The sequence below is a fragment of the Cygnus olor genome, chromosome Z (assembly GCF_009769625.2).
Source record: "Cygnus olor isolate bCygOlo1 chromosome Z, bCygOlo1.pri.v2, whole genome shotgun sequence".
Lineage (NCBI taxonomy): Eukaryota > Metazoa > Chordata > Aves > Anseriformes > Anatidae > Cygnus > Cygnus olor.
In genome coordinates this window covers 62,637,264-62,655,491 of record NC_049198.1, presented here as the reverse complement: position 1 = coordinate 62,655,491, position 18,228 = coordinate 62,637,264, and positions in this window count along the sequence as shown.

Below are 18,228 nucleotides of genomic sequence, written 5' to 3'. Positions count from 1 at the left end.
AATGTCATTTCTTCAGAAACAGTACAAAGACCCATAAATTATTTTGCACTTATTCACCTAGCATTTGCCATACCTGTCACTAAAACTTCCAAAACAAAACACAAAAACATCTCAGAAATTCCTTGCAGAGTAATTTCTTTTCTTATTTACGTATGTAAATTAATATACTTTATTTAATGTGAAAACAGTCTATGTGACACTATCATTGCTATGTAATCCTGCCTGCACTGGAATAAAACAGTAGTTGAAGCATAGATTGAGTTACCAAACAGCACACCAGGCTAAGACCACAGTATTCATCTTGCCACTGAAGTGGTATACACCAACTGAATTTTAGGATCTTTAAAATACTGCAGCAACAACCAACATTCCATTAGCTATATTCTCTCTCTAGATAGGCAAGTCACAGGTCTTCTAGTCAAATTCAGAGAAGATTCAGAGAACCCCAAGGCAGACCAAGTATCTAACTGAAGAACCCAGAGACAAAATTAGAGTGGCAAGTTTTCCAAACTTACTAACCACCTTATCTTCAAGAAAATTTTAGAAGACAGTATCTTTCTCTCCTGTTCTGTTATAAAGAAAAAAAAAAGTAATTTCTATGTCCAATGTTCTCCACAGTGTACCAATAAAAGTATGGAATGTTGTGTCCTTTCAATAAGTTTCCTTCTATGTGACACGAATATAAGACTATTATCTCCAAGGAGTGTATATTTTTACATCCAAAAAAAAATAAAAAAAAACAACATTTGAAAAACAAAACTATATCATTTTGCATTCAAAAGTAATATTGTTTTACTTTTTTTCACTTTTTTTTTTTTCCCAGAAAGTTGCTATTGCTTTCATAAAAATGATCTGACTGGTATTGTTCATACCAGCATCTCACCCAGCTGCTGTTCCATTCTGTCATACTACTTTGCACATATCTGTGTGGTCTGCAAGAGCTGGTGTGAACTTTCTGAAATATATAGCTAATTTTATGATAAGATAACAGAAACGATAGATACTACCAGTTTGTATCATGGATAGATATCATGGTAGATAGATAGCACTGCTGAAAATGCTATATACAAAGCTGTGAGCAGACAGATACAGATGGTAAAGCATCAAGGGAAAAATGGCCTTCTAGTTGAAAAGGAACAGTTCTCAATCCATTGTACACCAAGGCATCCTGGGGACAATATCATTTTTCAGACCCCTCAAACAGTTTTCCTACCTAGTCTAAAGGTATAAATAAACTGACATGATAAACGAATTCAAAAGTAATTATTCTTTCCGGTGAGCACACAACTGCACACAATATTTTGAAATACTTTTTAACTGTCTGAAAGCTTGATGATCTCTGTAAACTAATAGTGGTCACCAAAGCATTAATAGTCACTACAGGAGAAAAAAGCTCTACACATTTATCACCTTACATTGACCTATTTCTTACATACTGTAAGAGTTTACAAAATATGAGATTATTTTCCTAATTAATAATTCACAGAAGTAATTGCTATAGCCTTCAGAAGCATGTTCTGAAACCACATGAACTGCAAAGAAGCATGAACTGAAACCACTGCTGAAACCACAGCAGTTGTAATTGCCAGTTACGTCATTTATAGGACAGATGTTATTGTGTTAAAACATGGTTAAAGCTGAAAAAGCTGGAATCTTAAATTAAAGGTTTGAACCACAGGCCATAATCTCATGAGTTCTTTAAAGCAGCATTCTCTTGCCATGCTGTAAGTAGAAGCAGTTCTGCATCTCTTGCTCTTGCTCCACTCATTTCCTCTCCTTTTTCTCTCATTTCATCTTGTTCCTTTCGTTTCCACTTCTTCTTACACTCCCATTTTTGTGACTAGATACTGAAATGATACATGTGAAAGGTAAATTATTTTCTGTTGCCTATTTAACTGAAGTCCAAAAAATATATGTAAAAATAAAATAAAATAAAATAATAAAATAAAATAAATAAAATAAAATAAAATAAAATAAAATACATAAAATGTATAACATACTCACCCTGAGTTCAAATAAACTATTAAGATATTCTACCAAACCTAATCATAACTTGTTTCTATTTGAATTACTTGAAAAATAGAGGCTCTAGGAAATAAAGTATAAAAATCTAAAAATCAAGATGAATGACTTGCAGACCCATCAATAATATTCAGCTCAACCCAATCCTTGTTCCTCTTTAATTTCTGGACCGTGATCACTTCCAATATGTGTTTATCTAAATAGGCCAACTATAGAAGCCAATGGTGCACTCTAATGAGTTTTAAACACCAAAAAATAGCATGCTTATTGCATTTCATCCTATGGTGTCTGTTACATCACTAATGTTCTTAAACTAATATAAAATCTATATAAAATACATGAATTATATAAACTTCAGCTTTTAGAGTACATTATAGCACTCAGCAGATTACTTATTAAAATCTATGTGAGTTTTCATTTGGCTTTTACAGGAAATAGAGGAACAAGCCACTAGATGTTCTGTATCTGTCAATACCAAAAGCTGTTATTTTAATTCATTAGTACATTTTGCTTTTCTGTGAATTAAACCATAAATAATGTCACTTTGAGTTATTTTGTCCTAAGCAACCTTTTAAGTGGTGAACATTTCCTTTCTTAAAATTTTCATTCCATCTAAAGAAACACTGTTTCATTTTGTATTAGTTTTTGGACAGAAAGACCTTCGCCATACAGGTTAGCAATGGTATTTACTTGTGTAAATTGCTTTACAGAGGTGCCTGCTGAACATCAATAGCTCCTTTTTTTCTTTTTTTTTTCTTAGCTGACTTACACAAGACTGTGAAACAACATCAGATTGAATCAGCATGCTAATACCAGACATTTCTGGGCTCTCTGTAAATATAAGATTCAAAAAGGAATTTAAAAGGCATCTAATCCTATATTTGGTACAATTTCTAGTGACACAAATTCAGTATAAATTCATACAGGAATGCCAAATCTGTGTTCTATTATTTATAACTTATTGCTGCAGCAACTAGATAAATTCACCTACCAAAATTAATTTTCTTGTTATTATAATATTAAGGACAGCAAAATGATCTTAACATATTCACTGGTATTTCATGATATTAATTCTCAGACAGATTCACATATATATACAGTTTTAAAAGTTTCCTATTATGATGATTTTCCTTCCTTCTATCTTTCCTTCTTTCCTTCCACTGACTCACTCATATATATCCAAGTGAAAAGAGACGATTACTTTATTTCATGTCTTTCAACACAACAGAATGTTGATATTCTACCCATTTTTCTAGGAACATCTTCAAAACTGTGTTTCATTACACACAAGCATTACAACAAATATCTGGAGATGAGGACTTGCCATCAGTCTTTCAAGTAGCAAAAGAAACAAATAGTACAGAACACAGACCAGATAACTTCTTGAGCCAGTGCTACCATAGACAGTTGTCCATTTAACAAATAAAGGAATCAAGATAACACTTTGTTTAAACTTGATTTCACAATAAAATATGCACTCTTTAAATACCAGTTCCTGTGAAGTGTCTGAAATCAGGTACGTAAATATTGAGAATCTAGTACCTTTGAAAATCCTTACATCCACGTTCTTGCAAATACAAAAATTAATCTTTTTCTGAATTTCTATTGTTGATGTATACATATGTTTTATATTTTAATCAATAACCCTTCATTTTACAAGCTGTCCAAACTTTTCAAATGCCTTATGTTATATCTTTGGGCCTGGGAGATATGATGTTCATGAAGATAGAAAAAATACCGTAGAATCCATGAGACTGCTGAAGAGAGAAGAAAAAAAAAAAAGTGGAGGTGGCTTTTCAAAGGCCAGATACTGCCTACCACTCTTCTGCCACTACCCACCATCCCTCCCCTCCATACTGCAGCAGTATTGCAGCTCTGTTTGTGGTTTCTTCCAACCTACCCTGTCTCAGACACTGCCAGTGAAGTTCAGCTACTTATAAGGGAGAATGGGAGCAAGAGGAAATATGAAAAAAGAGAGAACATGCAAAGAGCAGAGTGAGTATTTCAGTTTTTTTTTTTCTGTAAAGTGCTTCCACATGCTCTGGCAACCACACACCATGCACACCATGCACACCAGAAGGATTAGGTTTTAAAAGTAGAAATGAAAAATGTAACATGATGTTTTTGATGGAGGAGTTAAATCCCTGGCTACAACTCAAAAAATTTTATTGATGTTTCTTGCCACAAAGATCTTGTAGGATTTCACTTATTGGGGGGGGGCGAAATTCTACATATATCAATCAAATCATTACAATAAAAACTTGTGTGTGTACTTTCATTATACATGGATTCACAGAAGAGCTTGGTCATCTAAGATTCTGAGTAGCTCCTGAACACAGGATCTTCGCCTGAAGATCAAAAATTTTAGTAGTTCCTAATTCTTTTTAAGTTATAACTTTTTGTTATTTACGTTACTTGTTGTTATTATTTTGTTTCAAATTATCTACAAAAAGCCAAGAAACAAAACAAAAAAAATGGCTCTTTTTTCACTATTTGTTATTTGATAATTACTGAATGTAATTTGAACACAGTCTGCTAAAAGCCTTTAAATTCCTACTGTATGTGTAACTCTGATCATTTCCAGATTCTGCTTGGTGAACCAACAACCAGAGCAGTAACAAATGAGAGCCTTAGAAGGCAAGAAACTCAACTGCCTAATTTCCCTAAGTAATGCAAAACTTGCAGACTGAGTATTAAAATGCCCGGAAATTGGAAAAGAGCGATATATTAAAGGGCAAAAGGCTAGCACAGAAGTACATTACTAAGAAAGATGAGCAAAAATGTTTAAAGCTCCATGTAAAAACAGAACCCTTTTCATTAATGAATCTCATGTTAATTATATTTTATTATATTTAAATGACTATTAAAACCAATTCCACAAGCAGTCATTTCCAGTAAATGGTTTAGCTTACTTCTACATAAAATGAATCAGCAGTTAATATTGTGGAGTCCTTCTCTGAAAGTTATAAGTAAAATTGCTTAGCTTGTATTGTGAACATTTTTATCAGTATTGAATATTTTCATGGAGAAATTTAAAATCCTTGAACAGAATGGGTAGACCTAGAAATCTGTGTGTATGTCAGAGAGTGGGGAAAGTGATGCAGAAGAGCCTTAAAAGTAGCATTGAATCAGCAGTACTATAGATCTTACCCTGCACTGATGTTACCCTCACAGAGTCTGACTCCTGCAGTTAGTGATGATTTGCTCTTTTGCAGACACAGCTGGATGCTGAACACGGCAAATGGCATAATCTGAGCTCCTTTCAGTTCTCACATGCCTGGACTCCTCTGGAGCCGAGCCAGGCACTCAGTGTAAATCACACACTTCTCTGTAGAGCAATCCTGCTGGAGTCCTGTTATTGAAAAAGAAATATGATATTTTACCTGCTCTGCCATAAGTCTTTACTGCTGCAGAATCAGAATCCTATAAGCAGCTTGATATGAACATTGCCAGAAAGTTCCTGAAAAACAACAGAAGTATTTCAGTGGTTAAATAACACTGTTTTTACCTTAATAAAATGAAATGGGGAAATTAAACGGAGAAATATTTCTGAGGAATAAGGAAAAATTGAGTGCTCTTTTTTTTCCAAGACATAAGGCATTTTTACGTGTTTCTTTATGCTTTGTAAAGCACTACTGGTCATCACCTGCCAAAAAAGAACCATGTATATACACATCCATAGCTTCAGCAGCTCCTCACAACAGGACTGAAATTACGACTTTACCTTTTAACTATGATATGTATTCTGTTCTTGTGAGAAAAGCAATGTGAAGTTTACCCAGAGAGATGCCAGATGCTTTTACAGCAACCCTGACTTCAGTTCCACACAAACAGATAGTATATCTCCCATGAAGGACATTTCTTTGGCTATAGCTGCCAAGAGACTTCACCCTTTGTTGGTGAGGACACTGTCATCTCCTGCCCACAGCTCATAGCTCACTGTTCCCTATGGAGCAGCTAAGTCTGGCTGCTTCCTGACTGAGCAAACAGCCTTTCTCCTGAAGCTCTGAGCTCCTTGAGGATAACACTGGACGACCTTTCAAAAGACAGAAATTGCCACCCCAGAAAATGGTCCACACTGCAGCCCTCCACAGCAAGCTTGGTGCCACAAAGATGACATCAGTTCTTAATCCTTAGCCCTACCCCATGCTGGAGAGTGGCACACTGCTGAGCAACAGCAAATACAAATTACTTCTTCCATAGACCAAACATTTTCTACTCATTGACACTATCATAAAAATGTAAAATCATATAATCATAGAATGTTTTGTGTTGGAAGTGACCTTAAAAATCATCTAGTTCCAACATCCCTGCCATGGACAGGGACATATTCCACTCGACCAGGTTGCTCAAAGCCTATGTTGTGTTTATGTGGCAAGGTTTTGGTAGTGGGGGGCTGCAGAGATGGCCTCTGTGAGAAGAATCCAGAAGCTGCCCGGTGTTACATAAGGGCCAGGTTCAGCTGGCTCCAAAGGGACCGACGGCTGGCCAGAGCCGAGCCAGGGAGGAACACTGGTTGGGCCTTTGTGAGAGCAGATTTAAGAAAGGGAAAAAAACCTTCTGCACAACAGCTGCTGGGAGAAGGGAGTGAGAACCAGCCCTGCAGACCCCCAGGTCAGTGCAGAAGGAGGGCAGAAGGTGCAAACTGACTTCCCTTCTTGAGCTTCTGAGAAGTACGGCATCCTGTGGATTCCCCTGCACCACTGAGGGAGATGAGGTGGATGTTGAGAAGGTGTTTTAGTTTGTTTTCTTCGTTTCTCACTTTTTTGGCTTGTTAGTAATAGGTAATAGATTTTTCTAATCTCCCTATGCTTAAATCTGTTTCCCTGTGATGATAAATGTTTCCCTTTGAGGAGGGGGAGTGAGAGAGCAGTTGTGGTGGAGCTCAGATGCCCAGCTGGGTAGAACCACCACAGCTGGGATATGAGTGTGTGATAAATAACATAGTTGAGAAATGCTAGGAGGTAAGAAATTGTAAGATGAAACTTTCTCTGAATTCAGGCTGCTACTTGTAGTGAGCATCAGGTTGTGAGTGTCACGCGAGATTCGCCTTAGCTTTGAGTTTTCTGGCTCAGAAATATGCTTGCAGCTTAGCGGATAACAGTCTGATGTTTTCATGTTTCTTTGTAGAAATGGGTATTCATGTAAAAGCTGAGGTCTTAGTGGTATGTTTTTTGGAAATTAAAGGAGGAGAAAGTACATTTAGTGGAAAAAATATATTTCTGGCAAGTTCAGTTATGTCAAATTCAGTTTACCACATCGTACATTTTTTGCACAGTACTGTGAACCTAGATGTACTATACATGTAAATCCAATTTAAATTTAAATATATTTCCCTGTGTGAGGAAGGCAGGGATGTCTAGAAATGGATTACAGTGCTCTGATGGAAGACTGCTGTTCCTTCTGCGGGTTAGAGTCACAGGATATTAATGTTAATTCATAGCACTGATATAAATTCTCTCCAGGATTTACATCAAAGAAGAAAAGAAGAGGTGTGCATAGTGTGGTCTTTCTTCTTAATAACTTTTTTTTTTTTCTTCTGTTCTTCCAAGTATCTGTTCCATCCTTAACCTGCATCATCCCTTCCTCTGTGGGGGGAAGCAGTTTGTGCAGCAGAAAATAATGCTGTCTGGATATTTTTTGTATCAACATATAATATGCACTACAAAAGTGATATTTAGTCAAATTCTCTTTTATAAAAAAAAAAAAAAGTATTTCTCTCTTTCTCTCTTTCTTTCTCTCTTCCTTCCTTCCTTGCTTCCTTCATGATACCAGCTCTGAAATAGTTCAACATAATTCATATCTTTATTTCCAGCCCAAAACTTTGGATCTAAACACAATGAACAATTTAATTCAGGATCTCAACCTGGATTTGAATTCTTTGTTTATAATAGGTTTACCTGTCCAATGAGAAGCAAAACAAAATGTAATTTTCTCTCTCTTCCTCCAAGTGAACTGACATTTTAAATTAGAGTTGAGAATCTTAGCCGACCTTGACTCTTCACTTATGCATATACCAAGCTTCTTTCTGGAAATGCTAAAATATATTTTATTAAAATTATTTTTCCATCAGTGTGAGATTCAATAAAATTATTTAACTAGCATTAGGCTCACTTCTGAACTGTTAAATGGATCATTTATATTACTCTGTTAACTATTTAATTTCATGTATATAGGTTGGAATCAATTAATAATGCTTAGCTCCTCTGGAATCCTTCACAGACTGCCTCATCTTTAATTCAAAAATTATCATGAATTTTTTTTTGCTTTTGAAATTGCCACTGCTAATGATTTCTTTCTAGGATGAACATTGAATGTTTTTTGCTCAGCTTTCTAATAATCTGATGAGATGTTACTTCATTACAGGAAGCACCATAGTTTTCTTCACTAGCTTCTTATGCAAACATTTCTCAGAAGTTCAAATGCTCAGCAAATTAATTCACAAATTCTCCCTGATTCACTATTTTGTTCAATCTTGCAGAGAGTTCTGATGGGGTTTAGAAACAAGATATTCTTAAAGGCTACATGATATGTCATCTAGCATCAACACTAATCATTTTCCATTAATTTACATTTTTAAGCATTATTTTTATTAAAAAATCCAGTGATTAACTTTTTTTTTTTCTCCAAAGAAAAGCTTGAACTCTGCTGTCCTGCCAAAGAGTCTCCATATGGTGGGAAGATACAATTAACACACCAATTCTCTTCAACTGAATTAATTATCTCTATTATTAATGTTTATTATTATTATTATTATTATCTGTGTTCTGTGATTTCCTAAATAGTGAAAATCTACTTTAACCTTCTAAAATGACCTTGGATAGAAATGAAGTGCCTTCTTGTAGCAAAGGTGAAGACTAGGATGTCTGTACATTAAATAGTGTATTTAGACAATATAGATAAAGATCCCATGCCAGATACAACTCATAAAATTCTAAAGTTAATAAGAAGACGCAATCCAACCAATTCAATTCCTGTAATATTGCTAATAGCCTTAACAAAATATTTTAAAAAAAAAAAAAAAAAAAAAAAAAAAAACATTTTAATTGATATTTTGAGCTACTTGGAATTAAGTATTGTTGACAAATTTTTAAACAATTATAATCGATATTATATATATTTATTTAATAGTATAATAAAACTAATTTGAATACAAAATTTTAGTTAATAAAATAATTGACTTGATTATAGCACTTTAATTGGGGTAACTGGATTAACAGTAAAAAATAACAGAATTGTATTAAAGCAATTGTTTACACAAAACATGAGAAAAAACTCTTTCCTTTTCTTCATTTGTGTAAAAACCGTTATATATAGTATAATAAGTATAATGTGGTCCTGCTCTTAGTTTTAATTTGTTCAGATTGCATTTGTTAAATGGAAAAAATAAAAAAGAAATGTAGCCCTGATTAGAAGCTTATGAGTGTGAGATGTCTCAGTGAATTCCTGTTGTGTGGTTATCTGCTGTAGAACATTGCTGGGAACTGGACATGTTTGCCCCATGCCTGCAGGACATTCTCCCACTGTTGGCTGACAACACTGAAGGATTTACGTAAAACAGCACATATAGAAAAAACACTGAGAGTTGCTTGCTTTTATGCTCTTTCTCCTTTTCATGCCTATTTTTTCTTTCTCATTTCCATTCTACGTGTTAAAGTTGAAGTGTTTCTCTTGCTCCTGTCTCTGAGCATTTTAAACTTCACAGTGTTGTAGACATTGCAACCAAGGGCTGTGCTCAGTGCTCACAACCCCAGCCACTTCTTCCATGCTCACTAGTAAAATGTCCACCAAAGCACCTCAGCTTCAGCTTGTCTGCTACCTGTATTAGGAAGTTGTCATTATTTCAGAAACACACTCCAGAACACCAAAAATCTCCCGGATTTCTTCCACTCAGCTATACTAAACTTGTAGCAAGCATGAGAGTGGATGAAACCCCACTGTGCAATCATGAGTTATCATCTACTGTCTTTCTTCATCAGGCAGGCTATAGTAGATGTTGACCACATCACCTGTGTTGGTCTGTCCCCTAATTTTACCTACAAACCCTTAACTGGCTTCTCACCTATCCTAAGGCAAGGCTATGCGCACTCACATCATTCCTCCACACAGTGATTAGCAAGTGATTGCACTTGTTGTCTCTAGTGCTTTTACCTGAGTAAGATAACCGCTGCTGTGAAAGTTTTCACAACTTATACTAATGCAACAGCTGTTTGAAGGAGGAAACAAACTGAACAGTAGACCGAAAAGACACAGAATTTCAAATTATACTGCAAAGGCTTAGAGCGTATGTAATGAGTCTGCACACAGTGATATTCATCACTGGTCAATATGCCAGAACCACACTTCTAGGAAGACATTTTTCAAACTTCTTGATAACATCACAGCATCTTATGCAGTACCTATTGTGAGTCCAATCAGCAATGTTCTATAGAACATGCAGACAGTGTTGTACACATCCTTTATACAATGTAACATTCTTGTAAATTTAATTACCATTTAAATATGTAAGAGCCCAGTTCTGCCACATTTGTAGACAATGAATATCTTGCTGTGTATAAAAGCTCATTATGTACACTCCTATCTTTTCTGAGTGCGCTAATGTAAGTATACACAATGGAACACTGACTTTGCGTATGGCAACAAAAAACACAGTGAAACTAAATTTTCTGGTGAATCTATTTAATTTTTCCCCAGGATAATAAAGTCTGACATGAGAGATGTAATACTCTTTACATTACAATTATATAACGTAATTGGTTTGGGGTATTTTATTTTTTTTTACCACGATAAAACAGCCAGTGGAGGTAGTGTATGAGTTCAGCAGAGAGGCACATTTGCAGTGGTGAGACAGGTCCAAGGTCAAGAAGTGAAGACAGTTTGCAGACCAAAATCAGGCCCAGTGGCTGTGACCATAACCATACACAGCCCAGACTCTAGACAGGACCAAGGTGGCTATGGATGTCCAAAGTGAAGCCAGAAAATCAGTCCGTGGGGTCAGGATGGGCAGGGACTAAGGCCAGGCTTAGCTGGGTCTGAGCAGATCAGCACTCCTGCAACATGCTGGGACACAAAAGGTTTCCCAAGCCAAGATTAAATGGGGAACAGGGAACGGGAGCTGCGGTCAGCCCATGATGCTTCATCTCCTTCACAGTCACTCTCTGCCCCTGCTCCACGTGGGGTCCCTCCCACGGGACGCTGTCCTTCCCGAACTGAGCCTGTGGGGGCTGCCCACAGGCAGCAGCTCTTCAAGAACTGCTCCCACATGGCTCCGTACCATGGGGTCCATCCATCCCCCAGGAGCAAACTGCTCCAGCATGGGTCCCCCACGGGCGGCAGCTCCACCCAGACCCCCTGCTCCTGCGTGGGCTCCTCTCCACGGGCTGCAGCTCCGGCCCGGGGTCTGCTCCTGCGGGGGTCCTCCACAGACCTCAGCCTCCTCCGGGCCACGTCCACCTGCTCCACCGGGGCCTCCTCCATGGGCTGCAATGTGAGGATCTGCTCCATGTGGGACCCATGGGCTGCAGGGGACAGCCTGCTCCACCAGGGGCCTCTCCACAGGCTGCAGGGGAACTGCTGCTGCGTGCCTGGAGCACCTCCTGCCCTCCTTCTTCACTGACCTTGGCGCCTGCAGGTCTGGTTCTCACTCCCTTCTCCCAGCAGCTGTTGTGCAGAAGTTTTTTTTCCCCTGTCTTAAATCTGCTCTTCCAGAGGCCTAACCAGAGTTGCTCCCTCACTCGGCTCTGGCCAGCTGTGGGTCCCTTTGTAGCTAGTTGAACCTGGCTCTTATGTAACATGGGGCAGCTTTTGGACTCTTCTCACAGAGGCCATCCCTGCAGCTCCCCACTACCGAAACCTTGCCACGGAACCCCACTCCACTAGTATATAGGCTACCAAGCAACAGAAAACTTCAACTTAGGTATACAGGCTAGATCCTTATGGCAACCAACTATTGCCAGGGCAAAACAGACATGCCTGCATTCTGAGGTATAGAAAACACCTTATTTTTGATTTTTTTTATTTTTATTATGAAGGAGAGACCAAAGTGAAGCAAAACTAAAAGCACCTGAAAATAAACATTTTTGCAAAAATATCTGGGTTAAAGATGGCATAGCATTGGGATAATGTGTCCAGTTCTGGGCTCCCCAGTACAAGAGAGAGACTGGAGAGAGTTCAGAGGAGGGCCACTAAGATGATTAGAGTACTGGACCGCCTGTCATACTAGGACAGGCTGAAAGAACTGGGCCTGTTTAGCCTGGAAAAGAGAAGACTGAGGGGAGACCTCATTAATATCTAATTAATATAAATATCCGAGGGAAGGCTGTCGAGAGAATGGAGCCGGTCTCTTTTCAGTCGTGCCCAGTGACAGGACAAGAGGCAATGGGCACAAACTGAAGCACAGGAGGTTCTGGCTCAATATGAGGGGACACTTCTTTACTCTGATGGTGACAGAGCATTGGAACAGGTTGTCCAGAGAGGCTGTGGAGTCTCCTTCTCTGGAGATATTCAAAACCCACCTGTATGCCATCCTGCACAACGTGCTGTAGGTGCTCCTGCTCGGCAGGGCAGTTGGACTAGATGATCTTCAAAGGTCCCTTCCAACCTGCCCATTCTGTGATTCTGTGATAAGCCTGACTTTTATTATGTACACATAGTATCTACCATATTAATTCAAGTTTTTAGACATGGCAGATGTCATTTTGCATGTTGCTTTTTGCTACTTTTCCATACCATAGTTTTTAATGACCAAAAATCATCTCCAAAATATGTTTGCAGTGCACATTTATTTAGCTCACATGTCCTCCTTCACTTCAAATAATTTCTTTACTCCTGTTCGTATTTTAAAGTGGAAAGTGGTGTTTAGTATGAGATCCTTATGATAAACAAAACAATTTAAAATAATTTCATACATGTATTTTTTCAATTTGCTTCTACACAGCTCCCCAAGCCAGAAAAAAATCCCATGAAAAAGTTGCACTTCATTTTTGATGTAGGTGTAAATAGGTGAGACAACAGCATACAGTTTATGTCATACCTATTCACTAGAATGAGTGAAGGGATGATAATGTAGTACCAGATTTATTCAAAACATACTACATTATTGATGTGGACAATAATATTTTTTAAAATGTATTTTAATAGGTCTGAACATATAAGATGTCAGAATTGATGTGGCATCCCTATTTTTCAAAGTTTGGGATAGTGGTCCACAAAAAAAGTCTAAGCAATAAAATAATTTTAAGTAGTACATATGGCTTGCATTTATTGCAGTCTTTGAAGATCCTCATGACATTCTGCTACCATGCTATGCATTGCATAGATAAATAAATAAAATCAGTATTTTAGTCACTCTCTGAAAACAGTTTTATTGAGCAAGAAGAATTTAATAATGCACATGAATCTACTTCACCATGAATGTCGCTCTTATCAAAGGCACTTTGTTTTATTTCAAGTTAAGGTTAAATTTTTGTAGATGCTTTCTTGAAAAAAAATGGGATGGTAATGGGCTGGGCTTGTTGACACCCATCTTGCAACTATCTTCACCAGTGGGGGAAAACAGGAAGTTAGTACTGTAGCCTGTTTATTTTTGTTTGTTTGTTTGTTGGTTGGTTGGTTCCACCTGCTTGACCACCCCCTATCCTCATGCACCTGGGCAGATAATTCCATTTTTTCATTTTCCTGGACTGTGTAATGTAGATATCTGGTTGTGGACTGTGGAGTCAGAAAGGAGGTCTGTTTGTGGTATCATATTTTTGCTGTTCCCATGGACAGACATAAATCCCTGCTGCATATCCTATAATCTGTTCTTGTGCTCCTCATAATATTTTACTGTTTATGCAAAGAGTGAGAAAGCCAATCTTTCAATTTCATCATTAGTATGTGCCAAGACTACAAAAGAGAGAATAACATGCTTCACTGATTTAAGATTGCCTGATGAGCTGGAAAAACCCCAAGAGCATCTCCAACTTTGTATACTAATTCTTCTTTTTCTTGGTCTGGTATTTATTTCTAAGAGATTTAGAGCATATACCATTGCACTGAAAAGAGAAAATTTTACTAAACTATATACCCTAACAAAAGATAGAAAATGATATAAAAATTGATGTCAATTTGACAAAACCGAGTTCTTTTGGGTGTTACCTTAAGCAATCTGATATTGAAGAAAGGTAAATGACATAATCTTCTGAGATCATGCTGTTAAATAAACAGCAGAAGATATTAGAAGTGTCTGTTTTATTGCTATTTGCATGGCCATACTACTCACTGTTTAAGATCAGTATATTTCAAAACTGTGGAAATATCTGCTGAGGGCTTAAGCTTTGTTTGTTTTTGTAAATATGAGTTATAATACCTACAATCACTTAAATATCACAATTTACTATAATTGCCATGTGACACCACAGAGGAAAGCTGAAAAACTTCTGAATTTAAATCTTGCTTACTGATTTATTTGCTCTTGGTTCCTAGGCTTTACTGCATTCAAATGCACTGAAGAAAGCTTATAAAGAGCAGTGAAGCAGGAGGACAGTATACAGGGAGTATGAGTTAAAGCAGCTAAGTTAACAGAGGAGATAGCAGAACTATCAAACAGTTTGTTCTCCAGCAGTCTTATTTTTAATGTCACTGAATATTCTCTACAGTTACTGAGAGTAGTGAAAAGTGTGAATACTCAATATTACCAGAGACTAATCTACAAAAGACTCAACTGTCTGCTAATGTCTTTGATGGCTTTTAGGATTCCCTTAAAGTGTATTCAACACTAGCTATCCTAGAAAGAACAGGAGAGCAAAAACAGTTTTCCAAGTCTGTGCACTCAGACATGGTTCTCTGTATGGCCAGACGTTCCTGGATTAGCCCATTTTCAACACTGAATAGCATGTAAACTGTGTAATAAAGAGCACAAGGCTTGTGTGCAGGGACTGTATTATGGTTTCAATGAAATTCCAGTAAATTTTTTTTTTTTTTTTATATAAAATGTATGGAGGAAAACATGAAAAGAATCTGAAGGTAACAACACATTTCTTTGCAGATGCTAGAGGGCAGAAGCAGGAAGCCAGTGTTCTACTTTCAGTGCCTATCAACTACTGTGTTATTCTCTTTTCTCCTGCTTCTGAGTTGCATCTACATTATAAAACAAAATTTAGATTTAGAACTGAGGTTAGAGGGTTGCACAGCAGGGATGTCATCAGAACCACATAATTTTCTTCTGGGCTATATTAAGCTCTCCTCAAAAACATCTAATGGAGTATTAAAAGCTTAATTTACATCAGTTACTTCGTGTTGTCCATTTCTTTTTATTGCACTGTCCTAAAGAGGAATGTTCAAAGAATTTAGTCCTTAAGAGAGCCACTGCATGTATTTATTTATTTATTTTTTAATGGATAAAACTTCTGTTTTGGCAGAAGCAGTAAGCATCTGCAGCTCCAGAAAGACTACTTCAAGCAAAGCTGTTTAAATTATTTATAATTTAATGTGCATTGCCATTTTTCCCTATTAGCTTACCATAATTTCCACAATTATTCCAACTTGCAATTGTCTAAAACACAAATTATAGTTCGTGGACCATCAACAAATGAAACACCCCGTAAATGCATCATGCATATTGCATGTGCCCAGAACATCACAAGATAACAAGATTTCTGTTCTTTCTGTGGTTGACATATGCTTTCTAATTAAAAGTATAGCCTACCAAATAGTTCTTGAATATAAACAATAATCAAGATAATGAGATGAGAGAAGCTTCATTGACCTACTAGGTTTTAGAACAGAATGGTTACATATGTGTAAGTCCTTTGAAACTTGTATTTCTTCATGCAAGGAAGAAAGTATGTTGATCAGGTGCTTGATGTTCTCTCAAGTATTAAATGTAATAATCTCCAGTCTTGCAGTAAAATAAAATAAGATAAAAATTTAAAAATGCTATGCTAGGTTACTACATACATTTACCCCTATCATATTGCTTTATGCCTTTCTTTGAAGCACAAAGAGGTCAAGGCAGAATTTTTGTTCTTTACCCGTATTTTCTGAAGCTGGTGACAATAGTTTACAATTCACATTTAACACTAAATTGTGGAGTTTTAAAGTCAGAGTGAAGTAACTGAAAACTTCTACACTGTTTATTGTTCCTGACTTCTATCTCTAGGGAAGTCAGTAGTTATACATATTTATATACATGGGAACAGTTAGCAGGATTAGTTGCAACTTTCTGAAATAATCCGGTTTTCCCAAAGCTCTGGGAACTGATCACTCGAATAAAAATGTAGTTCCTACATGTGAGATACTTCAGCTCTTCTGAAGATCAGAAAGAGCAGATTTGTTATACAGCCCAGTTGCATTTTCAGAACATTTATTCCCAGTCTGCATTCACAAGGACTACCTGCTGCTACACTAGAGGACATGAGAGGCTCTCAATACTTCACAGAATCAGACCCTAGATGGAAAAATAAATACATAAATAAATAATAAAATCTTGACTTAAGGATTGCAATTAAATGAACAATAATAACATCGCAATCTTTTAAATAAAATGCAAATTTCTGACAGAAATATATTAATTCCTGATTATAAACAACAATGATTATAAAGGTTATCGGACTTCCATGTTTATTGTTTTTATTAAAGAAAGCAATGATCTACAAGTTATATCCTTTTCCTTACTTCGCTCTCTTTCTGGACAAAAAGATGACACAGAGGCAACAGATATGAAACCCATTTCAACGAGATTTACTTTAAAGGTTTGAAGACACTTTAAAAAGCAGACAAAAAATAATTGCTACAACTGAGAATATATTATGGCCACTTAATGTAAGTAAAATAGGAAACAAACAAAAAGAAAGTTAGTAGTTTCTTTAATAACAAGGTTTTGTTAAGAGAAACTCAACAATTCTCTGTACAGAGGTGTGGTGGGTTGACCCTGTCCAGCACGTAGGACCCAGATTGTCAGATCTTGTCAGGCAAAGATGCTGCCATTTTCATCACAGAAGCATAGACTCATTGTAGAATCACTTAGATCGGAAAAGACCTCCAAGGTCATCTACACGTTTTTTGAATACCTCAGGTGACTCAACTACTTCCCTGGGCAGCCTGTTCCAATGCCTCACAACCTTTTCAGTGAGGAAATCTTTCCTAACATTCAACCCAAACATACCCTGGTGCAACGTGACTACTACTTTTTTACTACATTTTTCATACCACATTTTTTTTACTACTAGTAGTTTTACTGCTCTGGTACAGTGCATAGGAGCATGTAAGTCTCTTAACCAATACACCATTGCTCTTCCTTGTCACTTGCATTGCCAAAACTGAGCAACTAGAACATAAAGTTACCAACTATGCTTGCCAGAGTAACTACAGAAGTTACAGGAAAGGGATGAATCTGGTGTTAATCAAATTAATTCAGTCTAAAGTGCCTGCATTATGAACAGAGATAACATAAACCCCCCAAAAAAGACACTAATAAAAACTCTGAGATTTACAGATCAGTAATATGCTATTAATATCCTGTGGGTTGTCTGTGATTAAGCTGCATGCAGCCCTTCTGGCTAAAAGCAAATCATTCTGATGTCTTAAGAGAAGTGCTTTTGGACATCTTTTAACCTGTTAATTATTACCAGTTGCTTCATTTTGCTGAGACTCAATCTGATTTAAAGCATTTCCTGGCTGAAGCAACGTGTTCTTTTGAAATCAGCAGAGTGTACTGTCAGGAAAGGGACTCATTCCTCTGAGGTTCGAAGTAGTTTGGGGAAGCTAGACATTTCTACAAGCACACTGTGTATGTCTGCTTTTTCCTAGTGTGTTTGCACAAGAAGGGCTTATTTTCTGCAACTGTTAGGTCTAATTCTCTTTTTAAGCCTCTTTACATTATTTGGACAGGAATTACACTACTAAGACGCATTAGGATGAGCATTAATTCCTTTATGGGTACCTCAAAGCCAATTAATTTGTTAAAATGTTTTAAAGGGATATAAGCATTAAATAAGAATCTCATCCTCAGATTAAGGGTGTTTTTTTCTGCTGTTGTTGTTCTTTGTTTTGTTTTGTTTTTTAATGTGACCTTATAAAAGACTTAATTCTAGGATCTTGCATACTTAAATTCATTGTGATTCTATTGAACAATTTCAGGACTATTCTGGAACTTCTGAGTCACTAAAACATATCTGATGAGGTAAGAACTTTACAGCAACCTGTCAATGGATCTACTTCAATGGT